General features: G+C 45.6%; 1 protein-coding gene across 3 annotated transcripts in view; it reads left to right on the top strand.

Annotated features, from left to right (window-relative positions):
* The first annotated feature begins 10873 nt into the window (after positions 1-10873).
* The window catches only part of HS3ST1 (heparan sulfate-glucosamine 3-sulfotransferase 1), a 30728-nt gene continuing 16908 nt past the window's right edge, over positions 10874-24693 (top strand). Inside the window, exon 1 of one of the 3 annotated variants that reach the window (XM_019740863.2) lies at positions 10874-11527. The gene's annotated coding sequence lies outside the window, so the exon portion shown is untranslated. Of the gene's footprint in view, positions 11641-11671; positions 12117-24693 lie in introns of those variants that run through there. The other 2 variants (XM_074321403.1, XM_074321401.1) reach the window with 2 other exon arrangements.

Raw genomic sequence — 24693 nt, 5'->3', positions numbered from 1 at the left:
ATAAAATAAAATGGTAATAACTGAATATCTATCAACAATTACTTTGAATGCAAATGGGTTAAATACTCCAATCAAAATAAAGAATGGCTGAATGGATAAGAAAATAAGACCCTTATATATGCTGTCTAAAAGAGACTCACTTCAGATCAAAAGACAAACACAGACTAAAAGTAATGTGATGGAAAAACGATATTTCATGAAAATAGAAACAAACAAAAATTTCTGTGGTAGCAAGACTTATATCAGACAAAACAGACTTTAAAACAAAGGCTGTAACAAGTGACAAAGAGCCCAGTAAGCCCACTTCTGGGTAATTATCTGAAGAAATCCAAACACTACTTTGAGGGGACATGTATATCCACATGTCCATTGCAGCATTGTTTATAATGGCCAAGATGTGGAGGCAGTCTAGATGTCCATCAATGGATAAATGCGTAAAGAAGAGATGGTACATATATACAATGGAATATTGCTTGGTCGTGGAAGGGAATGGTTTCTTGCCATCTACAGCAGCATGGATGGACCTGGAGGGTATTGTGCTGAGTGGAGTATGTCAGAGAGAGAAAGGCAGCTGCAATATGATTTCCCTTATATGTGCAATCTAAAGAAAAAACTTAACAAACAAAACAGAAACTAACTCACAGATACAGAAAATATTTTGATGCCAGACAGGGGGTGTGTTGGGAATGGGTGAAAACGGGAAAAGATGAGGAAGTACAAATTGGTTGTTACAAAGTAGGTATGGGGATGTAGGATTTAGCATAAGGAATAGTCAATAATATTGTAACAACTGTATGGTGTCAGATGAGCACTAGAGTTGTTGGTGATAGATGGGAGGGGGATGGGGGGGCAGGGTGAAAAGGGGAAGGGATTAAGAAGTACAGATTGGTAGTTACAAAATAGTTACGGGGATATAAAGTAAAGCACAGGGAATAGAGTCAATGATATGGTAATAACCATGTATAGTGCCAGGTGGGTACTAGTTGAGTCAGGGGGATCTTCTCATAATGTCTAACCATAAGCTGTATACCTGAAGTTAATATAAAGTCATATTTAGTGTCAACTGTAAATTTAAACATTAACAAATGGGGGCAAAGGTGAAGGGAAACAAGAGGTCTAAATGTCCAGGTATAAAACAAGTAGGTCATGGGGATGTAATGTACAGCATAGGGAATATGGTCAATAATATTGTGATAGCCTGGTACGGTGTCAGATGGTTGCTGGGCTTACCATGGTGATCACTTCTTTAGGTATATAAACATTGAATAACTATGGCGTACACCTCAAACTAATATGATATTGTATGGTAGCTGTATTTTAACAAAAATCTTCAAAAAAAAAGAAAGAAAGTCAGGAGAACAATGACTTTGGGGAAGGAGGGACGGTGGGGTGACCAGGAAGAGGTCGGGGGCCTTTGGCGTGACCTCAGTGTTCTTCGCCTCCCCTGGGTGGTAAGCCAAAACCTATGCCTAAATCTTGAACCCATTTCTTTAGTCTTGGTTCAAGAACTGGGTAAAAGTGAGAGTTATTCTATTTCTGGCCCTTCTTCAGAATTCCATGTATAATCACACAAAATATTTCTTCCTTTTTTCTTTACAAAGTAATTGCTGAAGTATTACACACTCATGGCTTTTTTTTCTTTTCAGATCAAAGACCCTGCCCCTGCTTGCACCTGTTCCTGAGAAACTGGGAATCCAAATACACAATAAATGTTATGTTTAATTAAGTTAAACATAACTAACTTTAAATGTTAAAGACTTGGAAGTATTCTAGTACAACAATCTGGCAGTTTCAATTTTGTTTTTTATTTCACCTATTATTTACTCAGTCTTAATTAAGAAATTGCCTCCCCCCCTTCTTTCTAATGTTGTGTGATTTTCCAAAATAGCTGTAATGAACATGTATCACTGTGTGTATAATGAAACAAATACAAAAATACACTTGAACATTTAGGTTAACCTTTGAATACTGGGATGTGGAGGTTTAAAAGTAACACACAGGGCCTGCCCGGTGGCTCAGGCGGTTAGCGCTCCATGCTCCTAACTCCAAAGGCTGCCAGTTTGATTCCCACATGGGCCAGTGGGCTCTCAACCACAAGGTTGCCGGTTCAACTCCCTCAAGGGATGGTGGGCTCTGTCCCCTGCAACTAAGATTGAACACGGCACCTTGAGCTGAGCTGCCACTGAGCTCCCAAATGGCTCGGTTGGAGCGCATCTTCTCAACCACAAGGTTGCCGGTTCAACTCCTGCAAGGGATGGTGGGCTCTGTCCCCTGCAACTAGCAATGGCAACTGGACCTGGAGCTGAGCTGCGCCCTCCACAACTAAGATTGAAAGGACAACAACTTGACTTGGAAAAAAGTCCTGGAAGTACACACTGTTCCCCAATAAAGTCCTGTTCCCCTCCCCCAATAAAATCTTAAAAAAAAAAAAAAAGTAACACATAGTCCTCTCTCATGTATTGCTCTGCGCCTGCAAATGCTTCTTTCTCTCCTCAAGTGTTCCGTAAATTCCGTACAGAATTTTGCCATTTGAATCTCCTCTACTGAAGCCATGCTCAAGCTTTCTGTCCATGGCTCAGGTCCCACCTCTGTATGACGCCTTCCTTCCGCGGCCAGTTGAAAGCACAGTCCCCTTGACCATCAAGTTAAAATGACCCATTTTCTCTGAATACACCAAACATTTTGAGAGTCAGTTCAAATTCCCAGGACATTAATAGCATCCATCTCTTGGCTGATGAAGGAAGTGGTTTCCTAATTGACAAGCCTTGAAATTTGATTCCATGCTTTTTACTGTCTTTCATCTCTATTATAACATCAAAGGGGAATGTGAAAATTACAGGGAAAACAAATGTTATAAAACATGATTTAAGGGTGATGTTTCAAAGATTTTAAGATATAACATAGTGTATTTCATTGACTTTAAGGTGATTCTCTTTTACATTCTATGTTTATGGAACGGATTATCTCATGGTCGATGGCATTTTACCATCATTGTTGGCCAAGCCAGCACCATGACACTGATGGCATTCCCTGTGCACCGATGGACTTACTGGCCCAGGTAGGCAGCTTCTAGGTGGGCCTTCATGATCCCCACCACCTAGAACTCATGCTTTCGAGTATCCTCATCTTCTTGACTGTGGGCTGGACCTGGTGACTTGCTTCTAACAAACAGAGTTTGACAAAGGTGACAGAATGTCGTTTCTGAGATGAGATTATACAACTGCTGTGGCTTCTGTTTGGGTGCCTCTTTTGCTGCCTCGCTTGTTCACTTTGAAGAAGCCAACTACCATGTGATAGACTGCCCTATGGAGAGGTCACATGGCAAGGGACTGAGGGACGTCTCTGGAAGAGCCACCAAGAAACTGGGCCCTCAGTCCAACAACCTGCAAGAACTGAATCCTGCCAGCCGCTGGATACGTGAGGCGGGAAGCACACCCTCCTCCATCAAGCCTTGCTATGCCTGCAGCCCAGGCCAAACCGTGGTTAGAACCTGGGCTACCCTGAGCCAGAGGACCGGCTAAGCTGTGCCTGCATTCCCACTCCACAGAAACCCAGGGATAATAACTGTGTTGTGTTCAGGCACTCACATTAGTGTTAATCAGTTATGGAGCAATCTACAGCTAATACACCCACTGCCATCACTTCTACTAAGACCTTAGCATTTTTTGAAGTACATGTGGTAAGTAACATTGTTCTTAAATGTCTTTAAAAATATACTGAAAATTAGCATTGGAATGGAGAGATAGGATGCATGCCCAGAAAACAGAAACAGATCACGGAGGTACAAATAGGACTTTATGAAGTCAATGTCCCTTGTTTGCAGGAATTCTATATTCTCTTGCAAAATAACAACCAAGTGTTTATGTGACTGAAAACTTTACTGGCAAACTTGGGAAATTCCTTCTCCCTAGGCAGGCAGTGACCCTGTTAACCAGCACAGCTTCCAGAAGGAGGGGAATGCATAAAGGCAGGCTGACTCTAGACAAGGAACAAGAGCTGGGAAGGCCATCATAGCCACAAAAGCATTCAGCAACACCTTTCTGATTTTCAGATCCTTGAAGACAGGGGGCGCTGTCTCCAGCTCACTGCTATATCTCCAGGGCCCACTCCCGGGCCCCACAGAGAGTAAGAGCTCAAGTTCCAGGTGATGCTGGAATGAATGAACGACCATGGACACCAGAGCTGAGATCTGAAGCACCACACAAAAATCAAAGACCTAAAGTGAGATAAAGTTTGCCTGGCCAAAAACTGTATCTCCATAACTTATTTTATATTTAAGGCTGGTCCAATGTGGGGAGAGAAAAACAATTACAACAAGAATTGAGCTTTTAAGCCTAGCATTTTATTTTGTCAATTAGTTTACTAAATGTAATTGTAATAATATCATGAATATTGGATTTAAATACCTAATGGATACTTAAGATTCCTAGAACTTAAGTACATTTCAAAGCATGAAGAAGAACCCAGATGTCTTCTCCTTTGTTTGGAGATATAACATAAAATACGCTGGCGGCACCTTTCTAAATTTATAAAGTGATGACACGCAGTTAAGAAGGGAAGGAAAGAATTGTCATGAAACAGGAAGAAAGCATAGGACTTGATTTTCACCGGGTTCCAAACCCAGCATTGCTGGTAACATGACCCTCAGGAAGTTACTTTTCTATATTTATATGTAAAATAGGGATGAAAGGAGAATGTGTTCCAATTTCCTAGCATAAAACTAATCAATCAATGCCATGATTTTCATTGATTTCTACATACATCTTCCCTGTTTCCCATAGTATCCAATGGATTTTCCTGACTTTGTTTAAATTAGCCATAGTCACATTAGTTTAGAGTAAATGTTGATATAAACATAGTGAAATATGCTAATTTGATCATTTTAAATATTTTTGTTTCATGTAAGAGCTAAATTGTCTGAGTTTCAAAGTATTCTGTGAAATATTGATTACTGCCATAAAGGAGAAAAAAAATATATACTATATAGCCAACTCATGAATGTCATTATAAATGCTTTCATAAGACAAGTGTATAAAAATGGGGAAAGAGAACTTGCATCTTTCAACAGACTTCTCAGAGCTTTGGCTGTATTTTAAATCTGGAATCAAAATGAGTCTTAGAAGGGAGAAGGTAGCACTGTCAATTTCAAGGACAAAAGAGCCACACCCTCAGAGGACCGCAGTGGGGACTCCAAGAGCAGAGAGCTGCTGGAAAAATCACATGCGGCTTGAAGCAGGAGTTTGGGGTAGTATGTGAGAGTGAGAACCCCAGGCCAAATGCTCCTTTGACCTTCCTAGTATACAGAGAACCAGGACCTCATGATTGAATTGTAATTTTACAATTCAAAAACTACAATGCATTTACCAAATTCAATTGTGATTTTTCTGTTCATGCATGTCTGTGAGCTCCTTCAGGGAAGGGATTCCATTTTATAAAATTTAACAAAATAAATCATTTTATTTTTACACATCTCCACCCATATACATACCTACCACAGGGCTGCTATATAAGATGCACCCAGTAAATATTTCAACTAACATGATGGAACTGGAGAGAGGAAAATTTTTTTTTTTTTCTCCAAAGAGTTTGAACCACCCAGTATCCTTGAAGAAAGCCTAAAGGAGAAAATCAGCAAGACTTGCTCATCAAAGCATCAGTCAGCTTGGGTTCCAGCAAAACTAAAATCAAAGACAGTGCTACAATTTCCCATTGTCCTGAAGGCATTCCAGCACTCAGCAGGGTCTAATAATTTGAACAAGGGGACTACTTCAGGCCTGCAATATCGCATTCTTGCAGCACTGATGTGTGTAATTTGGGGCAACAGGATCAGAAATAAAAAGCAATATGTTGTTTATCCAACACAACAAATGGACTATAAGCTGTGTGCATGAGGTTGCATTTATCATACATACTTTACCTGCATCAGTTAAGCATTCATCCCCTGTATCATCATCTTTTTCATGGAACCAACCGCCCCATCAGATGTCACAGGATCCCAAGGTACTTTCTGGGCCTCTCAAAAATGTTTTAATCTCTTTTGAAATCAGAAAAAAAAAAAATTAGCTTCTAGGTCTCAGGAAAATATTTAAATAAACAGATAAATAAATAAGAATAATATGTTCCTCTTTCCACCAATGCTGTCATGACATGTAATATTTAATTAGGTAATTTATTTACTTGGGTAAAGGATAGGTCCCACCAAGGCAAAAGTTACAACTCCACCCTGTAACCACACGTGCCAAGAGTAGACTTGGTGTCATGAAGGGGATAAAAATCCTGTTTTTAGAAAAACATCGGACAATTTATCCATCTTAGATGGCTGGATTGTTTTCAAAGACATACAGGTAAAGTCGGGAAAGGTGGGACGGGCTGGTGGAGGGGACACACGTCATGGGTGAGATGAGTTGGGAGGAACCATAATGTTTTGGGGATATAACCTTCATTTTTTTTCTCTCAGAAGTCCACTGCTCTAGCTAATTAACAAATCAAAAGAAACAAAGGATTCTAGACCTCAGTACAATCAAATTAGTGGAGCTATTTGAGGATACCATTTTCATACAGCATAATCATGCTTTGTTTTAGTCAAAAGAGTGAAAATCATCTTCCCAACCCTAAACCCTGCCCTCTACCCAACCAGCTCTGTGGATAGCGGCATTTCATATCTGCTCTCATCAGTTTTACACCATCTCTTCTGCGGAGAGACGGATGAGCAATGTACAATTAAACAATACCCATCAAGTTTCCCATACAACAAGGACCTTTTAAAAATGCTTTTGACTTTTCAGATGATTCAGCAGTAAGAGCCATTAGTGCACCATGTACATCAGGAATTGGAAAGTTTATTAAAATTGGATTTTTAACCTGATCCCAATTTCCTCTGCTTATAAAGAATCCCACTGGCCTATTTAATATTCATGCTATTAACTTGAAAGATTCCAACAGCCATTATGGGAGGAAAGGCTTTGCAGGGCAGGCCCCTTAGACAGGAGTTACAGGTAAAATCACCGTGCGCCCAGGCAGGTAGAGTGACCGTGGACCCTGGACATCTGCCGAAGGAGCAAGCTCTTTCTCTGTCCCTTCCCACCTCCCCTTTTCCTGGCCTCCCTCTTCTATCACATATTTGGGGAAAAGAAAACAACAAGAAGTAACACAAGCAAACCACTGAATTACAGAGAGCACTGGACCAAGGAGCCTAGTTTTTACTGGATACTTTGGATAAATCCCCTCCTCTTCTGGTGCCCTAATTACTCCCACACATTTATGTCAGGATTTTCCATTTTTTTGCCTTTTTTTTTTTTTTTTTAATGAGGAAATCATAGTTTCTAAGATGGTTGGTGCAAGGACAAAAACATGCAACTCACGTAACTCATTCTGTGCAATACCTGGCACAAAAGCCTCAAATACATTTCCACTGGTGTTATTACTGATTGTTGACCAGTCGTACTAGGTCAGTTGCCTGTTTCTATTTCCCTCCTTCAGCCTCTGTCCTCTGTGGAACACAGTTTTCAGCTTAACTGATATCGGTGAGTTTGGGTAAAGACAGGTTGTGGGTACTAGTCTTATTTCTTTTTGAGATAAGATTTTCTGGTCCCTCGAGCAGTGGCAATGTCTTAACTTTCCATAGTAGTTGGTATAGTGTCAAACACACTAGTAGGTATTCAATAAAGACTTTGGTGTCTTAGAACATAAACAGCTTAGAGACCATCTACTAAAACCCTCTCATTTTCCAGTTGATGACAGAGTAAGAGGGTCTTACGCCACACATCAAAAAGCGATGGACACTTTTCCAGGTGACTACCACTATGTCTCCTGCAAGCCCCCATTCTGACACTGACAGCTTTGAAATGGACACACGTCTCATCTAAATCATGACTCCTGGAGGGACGTACAGTTGACAAATCTACTTTTTTGTGTGTGTTTTTTTGTTTTTTGAGAGTATGAAAGTATACTGTGTTTCAGACACCATGCAAGACTCTGGGAGAGAAACACAATTATGGTCCTCGTTTTCAAAGCCCTTCTAATCTAGCAGGAAAGAGATCTCTAAACAGATATTTTCAACACAATTTTCATGTTATAACAAAGCTGAGTTGTGAATGCCTATTAGGAAACCTAACTCATGCTCAGAAGAGGTCAAGGAAGGGTGTTTAGGAGAAACTGAGATATGTCTTGGCCGAGACATAAAGCTAAATAAGAACAAAAGAGCCAATTTTCACTTTCTTATTTATCTCAACGTAAGAACATCGCTCATCGATCGATGAATGTTGGTTGACATTCAAAAATGAGACAAGTTAAATTTCTAGCCCTCAAATTCTTGTCACTTTCCAAATCTGCCCGGAGTCACATCCTGCATGGAAGCTTCTCACGGAGGCTCAGGGCTGGAGTCTGGGTTCTAGTTCTTTTCTAGGACTTCGGTGGGGAAGTAAGTTGATCAGTTAACCTGCCTTTGGCTCCCAGGGTACAAATGGAATCATGCTGCCAGTCCCTTTGCATCATACAAATGAGTTGTGAGATTCAGACTATGGGCACAAAAGCACTTTGAACTCTTATGGAGAAGTAACCATATCAACTTAGAACATCAAAGCTCCCTATTTTGAAGAACTGGTGATCTGCAGGGGCTTAGCTTCTGGTAGGAGCAGAAGGACCCCAGTAGGTGGCATCCATCTCTGGAGGCTCACTGGGGTGTCCAAGAGAGCACTCAACCCGGAGCAGTGGTGACTGGGCTCTTGTTTCCCACCAAGAAAGAATTCAGGAGTGAGACAGATGCAGGAAAGTGAAAGTGATTTAATGAAAAGTACACACTTGAGAGGAAAGTGCAGGTGTACTCAAAGAACAAGTGGCATGAAAGAAGTCATGATCAGGGGTATCTATCCTACCCAGGTGGGAATTGGTGGATATCTCATTGATGTTCATTCATCTCCTCCCCCTGGGAGGGACCCTCTTTTCCTGCCTTTTCTTCCTTATTTGGTTCCTCTGGAATTGTCATGGTGTCAGATGCATGATGGGAGTCTAGTAACCACAATGTAAATGAGATTATAATGACATTATAATTAGCTGAAGGTCAGGTCTCAGTTACAGGGATCAGCTTACCTGGAAAACTGGTTCTTGTTTTTCTCCACATATAGGTACTGGATATATTCACTTTGTTACTTGTCTAACCACTGAAGCACCTCACATTGTACCTGGAGGGGGTTGTCAATTTCCTAGGCTACATGTCCTGCCTCAGTTTGACCCACACAACTCATACATGATTTCACACAGCTTCATGGGGGAAAACACTTCTTTTAAAGCTAAAGTACATTTAAATGCTAAGGCCTTTCAAATACACACACACTTGAGGTCTGACAATTAAGTGTGAACTTGTTGCAATGATGCTGATAACCTTTTTTGATATCAGAGGGATTATTCATTACAAATCTGTACCAAGGGAAAAACAGTTAACCAAGTTTACTATTTGGAAGTGCTGAAAAGGGTGTGTGAAAAGTTAGACCTGAACTTTTCACCAACAATTCATGGCTCTTGCATCACGACAATGTATCAGCTCACAGGGCTCTGTCTGTGAGGGAGTTTTTAGCAAGTAAACAAATAACTGTATTGGAACACACTCCCCGCTCACCTGATCTGGCCCCCAATGACTGCTTTCTTTATCCAAAGATAAAGGAAATATTGGAAGGAAGACATTTTGATGACATTCAGGACATCAAGGGTAATATGATGACAGCTCTGATGGCCATTCCAGGAAGAGTTCCCAAATTGCTTTGAAGGGTGGACAAGGCACTGGCGTTGGTGCATAGCTTCTCAAGGGGAGTACGTCGAAGGTGACCTTGGTGATATTCAGCAATGACTTATGTAGTACTTTTTATAGGATGAGTTTGGGAACTTAATTGTCAGACCTCTTGTGTGTGTGTGTGTGTGTGTGTGTGTCTGTGTGTAAAATAGTCATGTCAACATTAGTCTGGCTCAAAGAAGTAGCCAGGGTCTTTACAATCCCTAGAAGCTTATTTTTCAAAATAAGTCTTGGTCTTGGCCTCCCAGATGATACTGGCTTTGGCTTTATCAGATAGTCAAAATGCTAGTCATTGCTTTGCTTTCTAAAAGAGGCATTCAGTAATATTACAAGAGTAAAGAGGTTAATTTCCTGTAGGAACCATTCCTTAAATGGGAGAGTGTTTTCAAACTAAGCCAAGTTAATGAAAGATTTTTAAAACTTACATGACAAATTCAAATTCTTACATTTAACTTCCAATATTTAAGATATGGAAGAGCTACTGACATCTCATCTGAAAAAATTACTCTACTTTGAGGTTCATTTGGCTTTTTTTCTTTTCTTTTCAACACATTTGTTGACCTGCCTTTAAGGTGACTTGTTTTGGTTCGGGCGGGTAAGCGGGCAGCACAGCTTCTCCAAGGAGATGATAACCCCACGCCCCTCGAAATCCTAAATCTGCTGTTAAACTACGAAATGCTGAATGAGTTTACCCACAAAACCTGCCACCTACCAGAAATGGGGAAGAGGAGGGAGCAGGGAGACCCTGCTTCATTTCAGAGCTGACGTTTGCAATGCCCCGGCACTAGCAAAAGCAGAGTGAGCTCTCCCCGCTCTTCTGGCAAATCGTCATCCACTCCTGGACGCGAAACCGAAGGGAGAGGGAGCGTTCAACGGCGACAGGGAGTGCTAGGCAGCCCGCTCCTCGCGCGGATTCCGCCTCGGGCTGCCTTTCCGCTGGCCTCCCAGCTCGGCTGTGGTGCGCGCTCAAGGGGATGGCTCCCCCTGCTTCCCGGGCGGCGCAAGGAGAATCAGAGCCTAAGGTGAGTCACCTGCCGGGAAGGGAACACGCGGTGCGGACGCAAGAGGGCGGAGCGCAAGTCCCAGGGACCTCGTGGGACTGAAGAGTGAAGGAAGACGGGCTTGGGGCTTGGACCTGCCCTTTCCTAGCAGGGGTGAGCGAGTAGACCGGTTGTCCCAGGTTTGCAGCGAAGGCCGTCACCCAACCCACAGCCGGCCCCACCCTCCCAGCCGCGCGGGTTCCCTCCCCCCTTGGACTGAAACCCGAGGAGCCGCCGCGCCGGGTGGACGAGACAGACTCTTCCTGTACCTGTCAGCGGGAGCCGAGAGCCGGGCCGGGCCGGGCAGCCCTGATCGCAGAGCCGCTAGCCAGGCACCTAGCGGGCTCGACTCCGCGCCGCACCAGAGCGGGCCGGGCAGCAGTGGGCGCTCGCGATCCTCCTCTGCCCCACGCGCTGTCCCTCAGGGCCCGGCCTCCTGCGTCCCCTCCTCCTGCCCCTCCTCCTGCTCCTCCCCTCCGCGGGGCTCGTCGCGGAGCCTCCCGCCTGCAAAGTCCCTGGCGCGCGGGCAGCCACGAGCCGCCAGCACTGCCGGGTCCTGGGTTGCTCGCGCCCCTTCGTCTCGCCTGTCCCCGGACGTCCCGAAGCTCACTCCGCCGGCTGCCGTTGCTCGGAGGCGCTGCCCATGGCCCAGCCCGAGAGCCGACTTCGGACGCCGGACCCGCTGGACCGCGGCGCCCCTCAGGTGAGTGCAGAGCGTGTGGGGCGGGGGCAGCCAGGCTCGGGAGTGGCAAGACGTGGGGCGTTCGAGGTGCCCGGACCTGGCGTCCCGGACTTAAGACCAGCGCAGAGCCCAAGGTGAGTCGGAGCTGGAGCAGGTGGAGTGGAGAACAAGGAAGGAGAGACCCGGGGTTTTCCCATCCTCCTCGCCTCCTGCCTCGGCCCCTCGGTTCTGCAAGTCCCGAGACTGTTTTTGTTGTTGGTTTGTTTCTTTCTTTCTTTTTCTGGCCGGCAGTTATGCGGCTTTCTGACGCTTAGTAGGCTGGATTTTTTTTCCCCCCTAGCAGAGTCGGAGGTTCGCTCCTGCCTACCGCTTCTCCCTAGGACCGTGCGTGGCATTAGGAGCGCAGCGGGCAGCGGAGCCAGGGTACCACTTGGGCTGGGAACTGGGGAGGGAATACAGTCAGCAAAAAGTCACTTGGTCGAGGCAGCATACAGGCTGGGGAGACCTTGGTGTGATTTGCCTATGCATTTAGTTGGAGTAGAGAAGAGATGGGGCATCTGCCGAGGGGCCGGGATGCTCGGGATGAGAGATTGAGGCGACAGGCCAAACAGTAAGTAGCCTCTTTCCCCAAAAACCAATTCTACACGGTCCTCATTTTTCCTGTTACTTTTTACCTTTTTCATTTTTGCCTCTGTTTCTATTTCGAGCGCCGCAGATGTTTGAGGGTGTGGGGCGGCGGGGCGCCAACCCGCGGTAGCAGCCGGTAGCCCCTAGCTCAGAACAAGCGGCACCCACAAGGAGCCTGACGTCTCCAGGTGCGCTTTCTGAGCCAGGAGGCAGACCGCGCGCTGTTGCTGTTCCTTCTTCGGGCCCCACCTGCCCCTGGAGCCGGGGCGCCGGCTTCTAGAGCCCTGGCTGGGATGGAGAAGCAGCGGGAGCCGGAGCCGGGACGCAGGGCGCGGTGTGCAGGGTGTGCTGAGCTCCTCGGTGGTCGCGGCGCTGTGCGTCTTACACCCGGCAGGAGTCCGCGCTGCCTCGCATACCCAGCCCCTCTCTCGGGAGAAGGGTTGCATCCTTCCCCCCTCGGCACCCCACTTTGCAGGACCAGTCGTATCCTTGCCTTCCCTTGCGCGAGTCTCGCTCCTCCCCCAGCGTTATCCGCCGGCTATTTTTATCCATTACTTGTACCAAGATGCTTTTGGGGGGATTCTGGAGAGGCAAGTCCAAATCCACTGTCTTCGCGCTGCGCTCCCAGAAGCGGTCCCTTGCTAGCAGGGAGCAGCAGCAAGGAGCAGCCGAGGGATCCAGCAGGAGCGCAGTGCGCCCCCTCCTCCTCTGGAAGCCAGGGGTCTGGAAACTTGGGTACCGACGGCTCGACTGCGCCGCCCGCCGCTCGCCGGGGGAGCCAGTCCCCGGACGAGTTCCCAGCACCCGGGCGCCGGTACTCCGCCGGCTTCTGTGGCTGCAGCCTGTGCGCTCGCAGGATCCATTCGGTCCCACCCGTGCGTTCTCCCTTTGCAGGCAAATCTCACCTTGTTTTGTTGAAACGCAGTTACCAACTTCCACTCAAGGGTTAATTCCAGGAATTCTATCTTAAAAAAAAAAAAAAAAGAGGGGGAAATAACCCAACTTCTGCCTCCCTGCATTTCTATAGCCCATCTTCTGGCGTTGGGAATTCTGATTTTGCTTTCTGCGTTTTCAGTAACAATTGGGAACAATTGCAATAAGCCTGAAATGCCAGGAGACGAACGCTTCAGCTGCAAATCCCCTAGTTACTCTTCCTATTTCCAGTGCTTAGATGTTTTCTTCCCCTAGGATTGCAGAAATAACGTATTGAAATGGACCGTTGTGTTATGTAAGGTTTTCTCCAGCTCTAGGCAGAGAAAGATCAGCTTCCAAAGGAGCCTTTCCCAGAGGCAGTGGGTCCCTCTAACTCAGCCAAGTTTGACAAGGGTGACAACTTTGTGACTATTCTTAATTGGAAACAATGAAGACAGTAGCATCCAATGAGGATTCCTTCGTGAGGCTTCTTGAGCCTTTTCCTGGCTGCAGATCCAGGCGGACGCTGCCTAGTGTGCAATGCATTGTAACTTTAAGATGGGAGGTCTTTTTCTTTGCTGTTTTTTTTTGCTTGGGAAACTGGTGAGAAAGTGGTACTTTGAACTTGAAAATGAGATCAGGAAAAACCCAGGGCTCTTAGCCCAGTTGTTGGTGTCCCTAGTATGAAACTGCACGTCCTGTGGTCTAAAGTAGTGCTTTGAACAGTGCAGACGTCCAGAAACCTTTTACTTGGGCTCTATAATATAGTTGGGGCTTGTGCTTTTGTTGTCCAAAGGAGAAATTCTCTTCCTGGAAAAGTCCCCAGAGCTCTTTGAAAGGAAAAGCAAAGTGGAAGCTTTCCTTGAATTAAAAGTTGATAGTGACTATTAAGGGGCTAGGAAAATGGACTGGCTGGTGTCTGAGTGTGTGGTCGGTGCCCACTGCCTTTCCCAGCCCACGGTTTCCACCCCCACTGGCACATACCTGCCGTGAGTACTGACTGACTCATGTTCTTTCTATTGAGGCTAGATTTTGAGGGGAGGGACAGTAAAACACACTGATGTCCTGATGGAACTGAGTCTGTCGCAGGGTCAGGGCATAGACACCGCGTTCTGGGGTGTACCTTTAAACCAGTGTCTGCGTGAGAGAGTCTTGGAGGTAGGTGGGAAATGTAGTCTCTTTCCAGCTATTGTGGAAAGCCGTCATTTTCCAGCTGGTGTTGGAAAAGACCCGGTTGTTCCCCATCACTCTGGCATAAATATCTTCCTTCAAACCCCACTAGTGACCCAGTGCTTTCTAGCTTGGCTGCCCCTTTCCAGTGGGGCAATGGCAAGAGTGCTAGCTGGATGTGGAGACAGCTTCTTTCCCCAGCACCTTAGACAAATGATTTCCCCTGTCTGAGCATCCTAGTCTTCCTCTGCAACATAGAAACTGAAAGATTATCATGAGAAAGTGAGAAAGTGTATGTGAAGAGCATTTTGGCAATTCTAAAACACTGATGAGAATGTACAGGGTTACTTAATTTGCCTTTCCTGCAAATTTTACTTTGTCTATTTTAATGTTAATTGAAATTATAGTCTGTGTGTGTCTGTGTGAATTACATAGGCTGGACATCTGACGAGGGAGAGAATTTCATGTAGTGGATCTCCTTGTGATCACTCCACCTAAAATCCACCAGCATCAGGCCTCACTGCTCAGAATCATTCGTTTCTTCTTTTTAGAGTTAACTTTTTGCAGAGTTAAATATTTCAGAGTTGTTGTTTTTTGTTTGTTTGTTTGTTTGTTTTTTCTTTTGAGCTTAATGCAGTTCATATGTTTTAAGACAATATGTTTTTGGAGGAAGGGCCCTGCTAATTGGTTAATCAAAAAAGAAGGAAAGTTGCAGATGATGTATCAGTTGGGGAGAAGTGATACATGATAGTTTCAGGAGACAACCTGGGTCTCCCTTGTCTAAATCCATCCTCAGCATAAAGCACTGGCTCTCTCTTGCATTTCTGTCATTGCTCAAAATTTGTTCCCAGAACATAACTAAGTGCCTGGCACTTAATAGATGCTTATCATTGTTTCTGAAATCACGAACGAATGATTGAACTGAATCTTCACAGCCCTATGCTGTGCACAGGCAGATGGCACCCTTTCTATTTTAAAGAGTTGGAATATGCAGATGAGAAAAGTTAATGAATTGTCTGAAGGTACAAAGGATTCCTGATTGGAGTTCAGGTCCGTCTGTTCTCATTCCACTCTGCCGTGCTGGTCCTCTCCCTCCCACCACCACTGAGAATCCTCCGAACCCACGTGGACTCTTTCATTTTGAAAGGCAACCAGTAACCAAACAGCCTACTTATGCTGCGGGACAACCTTTCTGTCACGGAGGGACTGTGTTTTTTGGGGGGGCTCCTTCTCCCTGTCTATATCTCTGAGCATCGAACTAGAGCTCAGTCGATGATAGATGATCCCACCTGAGACCGAGCTAAAGGACACAAGGACAGTGGAGAGTTCACTTAGCACCACGGGTCATGAAGCCAGAGGCATGTGCAGCAGCATGGTTGTCCCAGGAGGCCCCAGGGGTGCAGTTCCCATGGCGTGATTCTGACGTGTTCTCTGCTGCCTAGGTTCCCATTAGTCCTTCTCATGTCCCAAGCCTGGCCTTTCAGCTTCTCATCAGTTCCTAGCGGTAACCCATAATCTCCAGGTAAATCCCCTTTCTCTCCCAGTTAGTCTGAACTGTAACCAGCTGGTGCACAGCCTCTCAAGATTCATCCCCGGGCCTGCCTCCGGCATGAAGCATTCTCAGATTCCTCTACCCACAGGGGATTACGCGCATCGCTTTTTTAGGCCGTTAGAATAATACTTTCTGGGCCATAATTTGTCAATAGTTATGTGGAACCATGAGAGTTCTAGAAAAATGAATCCATTCTTCTTCCAAGGAATAGCCTGAACATAACAGAAATAGATCGCAATGGGCATCTTTTCTTTACTTTTTTTTTTTTTTTCCCCCCTCCAGGTTGCATGCTTTTTGGTAGCTTTCCAGCAGGGGTCGCAAACTCAAATGGGTTCAGTAGCCGGGCAAGTTACTGCCTTGGAAACAGGCCCTGGGCCTGTGCCTGGTGCAGGGAGCCCTGTAGCTCTGACCTAGCACAGGAGTTGCCAATGGGACCTCAGGCCCAGTCTAGCGAGATCTGGGGTTTTTTTTCTTGTTTTTCTTTTTCAAGATAGACTGTAAGTTTACAATTTTGTATAGAATCTACTGACTTTTAAGTGCCAGCAGCTAATTCAGTGTTTGTAAGTCGTACCACATGGGCCAAACAAAACACTTCTGTGGGTAGGCCTCATAGCTGCCCCACAGGCCTGCAGTTTATGATCTCTGGGAACAGAAACGAAATTGACTGCGATATGACAGGCAATGATATCAGTTACCCAGAGTTTTGAGGCAAGGGCCTATCTGCAGCCGAGGGTAGACATCGTCCGGTGAATGAACCGTCGCGTGTGCGGAATATTTGCTTGTGCTGTTCCTTTCCCTGGTCGTCACGAGTGGTTACAATGTGCACAGGTGTTCTTTTAGCCCATTTCTTGAGTTCCACGTGACGCTGTGCTCACTGGTGACGTGAAACGGAGTGCAGCAGATGGAAGTCCCTAGGCCTGCGCTTGTCTTCTAGTGGAGGAGACAGATAAAAGGGACACAGATAAGTGAACGCTATCCTGGGATAGATGGTGGTGCCAAGGATCATAATAAGTCAGAGGAAACTCACATGCAATGCCGGGTGCCGGGAGAAAACCCTCGCGAGCTAGCCAGGGACCTGCACGTTCAGTCTGGGGTTCAACATGACCAAAGTCAAGTTTCATTGTCCAACGTAAAAGCTTTATGGATGTTGGAGTTTGGACCCTTGATTATATTCTGGGTATTGCTATTGTGGGTAAAGCCCTGATAACAGACCACACTCTTAATTTTAATGAAACTGACGATTGAGCACGGTTAGTGGGTGCCCACCATGTGCCAGGTACTAGATTAAGTGCTAGAATATATTAATGAGCAAAAACCAGTCGAGGGCCAGTCCTCGAGGAAATGATAGACCAGCATGGTAGACATTAATGCATGATCATGAAAGAGTAGATAATTAAAGTGAGCAAGGAGAGTGGGAAGGATGTTTTAATTGTTGAGACTTGACTCTCAGAACTCTGACATTCAACATCTTTTTAATCGAGCATCTGACATGTGCCCGGAACAGTTTAAGTCTGCTGGACCCACTTGAAGCTGGGACCCCCATCCTCAGTGAAGAATTTTTGAAGCTTTAATTTCTTTGCCTGGCAAAGACGTTGAGTAGTACTACAAAGTTTCATTTTTGTATTGCAAAAACCAAGTATTTTAAAACTGTGTTCTGTGTGTGAAATGTCCTTGTGCCCTTGAAACTCTAATGCATCTTGTGTCAGATCTACCCCAGCTTTGCTATTGAGTGCTGTGGGGGGCAGTTGTGCAGAAGAAAACAATAGTTCTTGTTCTTGGGGAACTTACAGTGTAGTACGGCAGTCAGATAAATTGGCATGGTTTCCCATGCGAGGGGATAGAAGCATCGTGTTTGGTCCTCTGCCTGTGTCATTAGGCTGGCCTTCCCTTGAGAACACATCTCGTCCAATCTCCCATTTCTTTCTTCCATTGCAGTACTTTCTTATCCCACAGCGTGGTTTTGTAGCAATAACATCTACGAGTGCCCAGAGTCATCTTGTTACTTCCTGGGCTCCCTTCCTTCTATTTCTCACTCCCCCATCAGACCGTGTGCCCTAAGAGACAGAAGGCATTTGGAGGCAGATGTTTGCTTCTCCCACCAGTTTCTGGAACGCTGGGTCTGGTGCCAAATAGTTGCTCAGAAAATAAACAAGAGGCAGCATTTCTGCCTGGAGGGCATGTGGGAAGGCTTCACGGGGGAGAAATATTCAAGGAAAGAGCGAGGCAAGGAAAGAAGAGCCCACAAAGCAGGGTCACGCATAGTGGAACTCTGTGCAGCCCCCAAGCCCTTATCGCGAAGTCACTTGCCTGTTTTAGGGATTCCCAGTGTGGATGGCCCAGGTGAATAACTGGCAGGTTAAGGACCACAAACCCTTCCCTAAGTAGATCCTGGGCCGTGCAAATGCACCCTGCTATGAAAAGAGTGAAACCAATTAAAGAAGAATATACATATAAAGGGAAACATAGGGGCAACAAAAATAATGAAAATGATGATTCCTTACTTTTATGTTGTGCAATCATACCCACTGCGTCCTTTTTCTCCTGTACCCAGTCCTTCAAGGAAGATGGGAGCTCTGCATCTTCATTTTACCTTTAAGGACACTGAGGTCTGGACGTGAGCATCATTGCTTAGACCCTAAGAATGGAGGCGCAGGCCTGGGGTGGGGTCCTGGCCTGATTCTCCACCTGCACGGAGCGATGGTTCAAGGTGGAGACTTCATGCGTCCCTGAAGGGCTGAGTGGCCCACATTTTCTATAAGCAAAGGAATATATTTAGATTGAAAACATTTACGTCTGTCTCCTTTTGTTCGTCAAGAATGTCCATTTCAGCACTTTCCGGGATGCATTTTGTGTCTTGTTGAATTTCCCCTAGAATTCCTGCAGATGAGGTTCACTGTGCAGTAGGTGCTTTTATGTAAATGTCCTCACTCTCTAGTTTAGGAGAGTAAATCAGAGTCCTGTATCAGGAGTTAAAATACAGACGGAGAAAGGTGATTGCAGACGCAGCTGAACTGAAAAGCCAAGCTCGCCTAGCTGTGCTCAGAAAAATAAATGCTTCAGTGGCACGGAGGGAAGTGGCTGGGCGCCTGCTCTGCAAAACTGGCTCGCACTTTGCTTAAATTACGTCTTAAACCAGATTTTCCCCAGCGTCCTGGATAGGAAGGAAGGAGAAGGTGTCAATTACAGATTTCCGGGATTAGATTTTGGAGTTATTCTTGTGGTGGAAAGAGCAAGGCTTTTGAAGTCACATCTGTTTGAATTTCTGATCTCCTGCTTACTGATTGTATCGTCCTGAGAAATAGACAATTTTTCTGGGCCTCAGGTTTTTTTCCTACATTCTAATGAGGATTAAAGGAACTTGCCAGTATAAAATGCCTAGCATGATGCTCGAAAAACCGTGTCTTCTTCTTGTGTGGAGTTGCTGGATTTACCCAATAAAAATACAGGACACCCAGTTAAATCTGAATTTCAGATAAACAGCATAGACTATTTTAATATAGGTATATCCCAGACACTACATATTAAAAATTTATTTGTTTCTCTGAAGTTTAAATTTAACTGGAAGTCCTATATTTTATTAAACATCCCTATTTTTGTGGTGACAGTTCTGAGCGATTATTTGGGTGAAAGTTCTAGAAAGCTAGGAAGTTACGGAAGGGAGAGTCCAGTAATCTTGAAGGTGAAATGACTTAGCCAGGGTGTGGTACACGGAGCAAAGGAAGGGTGGTTTGCTCTGCTGAGCAAAGTAACGGATCACACCGAGGCAAGCTTGCTCGTTTGCTGAAAGAAGCAAAAGAATTGTGGACCAGTGCATTTAATAAGTGAGCCACATTCTCTCCCATGCTGCAAAGGCAGGCAGAGATTATTCCTAACACCCTTTGGGAGGAAGGTATTTCAAACCCAGGAGGCCACCAGGTCAGTGGTCAGCCCGCTAACAGTGCGCCTTATTCAACACCAGTGGACCTCGGAGCTCGTTGCTGTAGGGCTGGGCTTGGAAAGACTCCGCTCACACAAGGGCTCCACTGAGTACACTGAAGGGGCACCTTGTGCTCTGAAAACTCACACCTGCAATGGCTCCCTCCTCCAAGGCCAGTAAAACTGTTAGAGAGCCTTTCAGACTCCCTCCTCCCAAGGAGATGACCTCACATTATAAACTGAGTCCCAGACCTCCCCTCGGATGGCTGGAGGGTGTTGTTCTGAAGAAATGTCCCATTTCCATTTCAGGTAATAACCTGGTGAGGAACTAAATTAATAATGCCTTTGTTGCATGTGGACTTTCCAAAGCAGGGTTTTACGCTTTCTTCCATAGTGAGATATGGCTCATGCCAAAGTAACCAGTTTCTGTTGCATATAATATTACTAGCTCCTCGCTTAACGTGAGCTACTTCTAGCAGTGTATTTGTACAGAATATGGACCAGAAATAAGGTGAAACTGCCTAGTGGTTGGCATGCAGGCTTAACCAGCCAGAGAGTCCACTTTGCTACTTCTCAGCCAGGCAGGAGGAGGTGAGTTGCTTCTCATTGCTGAGCCTCAGTTTCCACATCTGCAACATGGGCATAATTAAAATTATAACAGAGGACTGCCTAATGCACATTAAACCAAATAAGTTATGTCCAGCATTTACACAATGCCTCCCTCATAATCAGCATTTAAAAAAAATGATCCTATTAATAAGATGACTAAAGAAAGCAATGCAGCCTTCTAGATTACAAACTCAACGTCATGTCTCAGAGACCATAGACTGAATCTCATGCTGCATATTTCTGGGAGGGTGTCTAAGTCTTTTGCCCTTTGTTTCTTGAGTCCTACATCATATAATTCAAGCAAACCTTATGATTTCATTTTCTGGGCCAACAGATTAGAAGCGGCGATATAGAAAAGATATGGCAGGAGCTGGTAGGGAAAGACACAGAAAAAGTACAGAGAGAGAAAAGGAGAGATGGAGAGAACCCAGGGAAGAGAAGAAAACAGAAAAGAAGACAGAGCAGGAAAACTTAAAAGCAGGCCGAAGGATTTGAAGAACGTGACCATCCTGTGACATTCTGTAGCGGGGTCATCTCCCAGAGTCCCTGGTTAAATCCCGATGCTGGCATTTAGGTACATGCCACACCCTCTCCCTTTGCCATGGCTTCTCGGGAACCCAACTCAATGCCCATGACCTTGAAGGAAGGACACAAAGACAGCAATGGTGCATCTGAAAGAATATGGAATGTGATATAAACAGTGTTCTTGGATGGCACAAAATCACAGATAAAAACTGAAGACGAGGGAACCGAGTGCCATCTTGTGGAGGGATCGGTTATGGTGCCCTTCCTCCTCCTCCTCCTCCTCCCAGGAGTTTGTTTCTTCTGATTTGGTTTTACATTTCCATTTATTGATCGTCGACTCTTACTTCAGAAAGTTTCGGGGTGCCACCTCTTCTGCCCACCCCGGTCTCTAAGCCCCATCTTCACGCACAGGAACCCACCATTTGTGGGGGGATGGCTCCACTGCCGCAGCCTTCCTTCCAGGCTGGAGCATCCTTGGGACCAGGACAGTTTGCAGTTCCTGGTGACTCAGCACAGAGCATGTGCCCTGCTCTAAAAGGCACTGTATTATTTGAGGTATTTGATGTGGGGGAGGCGATTTTGTTTTTCCGGATCTTGGTGAATTTACCTGTTAAATGGAATTATACTTCCTTGTGAACATTTACAGTGAGAATCACATTGTATAATGTACATCAAACACCTATTTGAGAGCCTGGGACTGAGTGCGTGTCTGTAACGGGGCACTTAGTGGTAATCATTAGTGTTTCTTCCTGACAAGCCTGATTTTGTTTGAAAAGCAGATCAAGACTGCCATTGAGGTCCTGCCATTGAGGTATCGTCATCCAGCCCTCCCGGCCCACCTGACTGATGCCCGCCCAGGCGGTGAGAGGGCCCTGGTGACCCACGCAGCCTCCCTTCTCTCTGCTCTCACTTAGGTCAGGGTCTCTTTTTTCTTTAATCAGGAAAGGAAATCTTTCTCAAAAGCCTGCACGATATTCCCCTGTGAGCCCCATTAGCCCAAAATGTGGTCACATGCCCACAGCCCAAAACTACAGAAAAGGAAACTGAGTCACACGGGTAGTTGAAACAGTGGAAGAGGGTGATTAATACAGTCACCCTGAATTGATTTCTCTTGCCTTTAAGGAACTATTTCCACGCGTTTCACCACTACATTTGGTGATTGATCCCGTCCGCTTCATATGGTCTCTTTTATTGCTGTCTTCAGCTAAACTCCAAATCTGGCATTCTTCTGGTTTTGCTTTTTTTTTTTTTTCCCTTTCCCAGTTTCGTGATTTTTGCAGTCATTTGCAATCTGCAGTATTTCTCTATTTTAATCTCTCCCCCTGACCTGAGCAAACTTTGCAAAACATAATCAGGTCTCTGCCCTGTCCCCTGGTGCAGGTGTCCCACGGATCTCCATTATTTACAGAATTAGCGGTAAGTGCAGGGTTTTCGACCCAGGAATAGATCTAGGCCCAGATACGTCACTTCAGATCTCAGGAAACCTCGTGTACTCTTCATGGTTCTTAGTTATGTATTTTATACACTTATTAATTTAATGTTTAATCTGTTGTGGTAGGTTACATTGTAGGAGGATGGGACGTAGTCTAGAGTGCCCAAACCTGGATCAAACCTGAAGAATGCCTGGCGGACAGTTGGCACCCAAGAAATAATTGTTGAATGAAATAAACTAAGGACCCGGTATTCTCTGTTTCATAGGATTAAATGTGGTGGGGCATACAGAGCATTTAACACACGTGGGGGTGCTCAAAGCTGGCTCTTCTTTGGCTGTTTGGTTTTTCAGGTCCTTCGGGCTGGCAGCCACATTCTCATCTTTCCGTCCCCATCCTCTGTTCTGTACACACACGTCATGGTCTGACCTCACGCCCGCCGCCCAGTGTTCCTCAGATAAACCAGCAATGTGGACAGTGCCATCCTGGGCACATGCCGTTCCCTTCGCCTTGACTCCCTGCCATCCTGTTCCCTTTCTCATCAGGTTTAGACTGTGTCATTCTTCCAGGGTTTTCTGGGATGCTCTCCCAGTACCTCCTCCCATCCCATAATAAATGCTCGTGTGTGTGGTGGCGCCATGGATCTCTCTCTTCCGGGCAGTAATGGGGTGGTACTTTCCTTCCTATGTGAAGGACAGCCTGGCCCTGTGACTTGCTGCGGGCTGTGAAAGTGAAAGTGTGGCCCATGTGGCCTGGAGCTGTAAGAGCCACTTCTGCTTTGTGCATTCTCTCTTCCCCTCCGGCCTGGTGTCCTGCACTATCCCAGACAGCAGGTGTTCGGTTCTGTCTCTGAGGGACTCAAGTGAGCAGAGTCCTGCCACCAACCCATGTGGGACAGGCAGCCAAGGGGAGGAGGCACTGGATGTGTGTGTGTAGCTCAGCTGAGCCCAGCCTGGCTGGGGTGAGACACTGCTCCTGCAGTTGTCCTGGAGTGCTCCTTACCGCACAGGTGACATTGTTGGGGTTGCTTGCTGGCTTGGCTACATCCCTCAGGAAACAACTCCCCCGAGAGTAGGACAAACCACTGCTCCGGGAGCTTCCCCGGGCCTGATTCAGGATATTAGAGCACGACTGCCCAGTGAAATGTGGATTTAGGTGGTGAGAGGGGCAGAGGGTCTCCCTATAAATCTAAGCATTTGAAGGAAAATTATGGAAAGCTGACCCAGAAATCTCCCACAATTCTGGGAGCTGGGAAGTGAAACTCCCATTATTATAAATAGAAATATCAGTGTTTGATGGGAGGAGAATGATTTGTTTCAGGTTTCTTGAGCTCAGATGTGCAGGTGTCCTTTGTCACCCCACAAAAGAATGAAAGGGACCTGAGAAAATATCCTCTGGGTCAAGTCAAAGCCACCTGGCACTCTGCTTTCCAAACTCGTGGCGGCCCTGTGAGCACCAGTTCCCCCCACCCCGCAGGCCCCTGTGCCAGGGACACGGCCAGACTGGTCATCTCAGAGGGGGGCCTGCCTTGGCTGCTTCTGATCCCCAGGCCCTGTTCCGTGCCACTCAGGTTCTAGCTGAAGCAGCGGGAGGGCTCTGCTTGGCGTGCAGCCACGTGTGGGGTTCTGGTTCCACAGGCCACCAGGCCCTGCTGAGTTAAGCAGTCCCGAGTGTTCAGAATTGCTTTCACCTGCTGCCTTTTCGTACTTGAATAGTTCTTTACGATCCTCTGCTAACGATGGTACAAAGGCTAATTATCGCGTAAGAGTTGTCTTCCGAAAATACTCGATGCAGAGCCACTTTGTGCTATGCATTCTGCTTTCTTTTTTTTTCTTTTTCTTTTTTTATTTGTCATCTAGCTCTCTGCATAACTCTGATACTCAAAATGTTCTGCTTTCTATGAAGAATGCTTTTTTTCTTACTCATCAGTGTTTGGAATGGTGCAGTTTCTTTCTTATCACAATTATTTAAGCAGGCTAGTTGTTATGAAATCTAAATCATTGCTGTGATTGTCCTTTTATTTTTCTCCTAAAGATAATAAAATCAGGTTGATTGAGCTAATATTATTGAGCTCCTATTGTGTCAGGTGGGCTGAGGTTTTTGTGTTGCTGTTTTTCTTGTACTATTTAATTAATTCCTACAGCCACTAACATGGTAGGAAGCGTTCCCTTTCTTTGGATGGGGAAACTGAGGCTCAGAGAGGAAAGCAGCTTTTTTATGGGCAAGTAACTAAGCCAAGATTTAAACCCCAGGAGAGCTGAACTCACTTGCTTTAATCTCCCCACACCATTCCATTGATTTCTGTGTTTTCCTGTCTATATACTATATATAGGCTGGACTTCAGTGAAGAGTGTTGAACTTGGCTTTTGTCCTCACCAGACCTCTGAATGTTTCTCAAGCGTCTTCTCCGTGAAGTATGTCGCTAACTTCCTCTTCTGGCCTTGTTT

The sequence above is a fragment of the Rhinolophus sinicus genome, linkage group LG02 (assembly GCF_036562045.2).
Source record: "Rhinolophus sinicus isolate RSC01 linkage group LG02, ASM3656204v1, whole genome shotgun sequence".
NCBI classification, from domain to species: domain Eukaryota; kingdom Metazoa; phylum Chordata; class Mammalia; order Chiroptera; family Rhinolophidae; genus Rhinolophus; species Rhinolophus sinicus.
The sequence above is the reverse complement of the archived record's forward strand: the minus strand, read 5'-3'. Positions and strand labels throughout refer to the sequence as shown.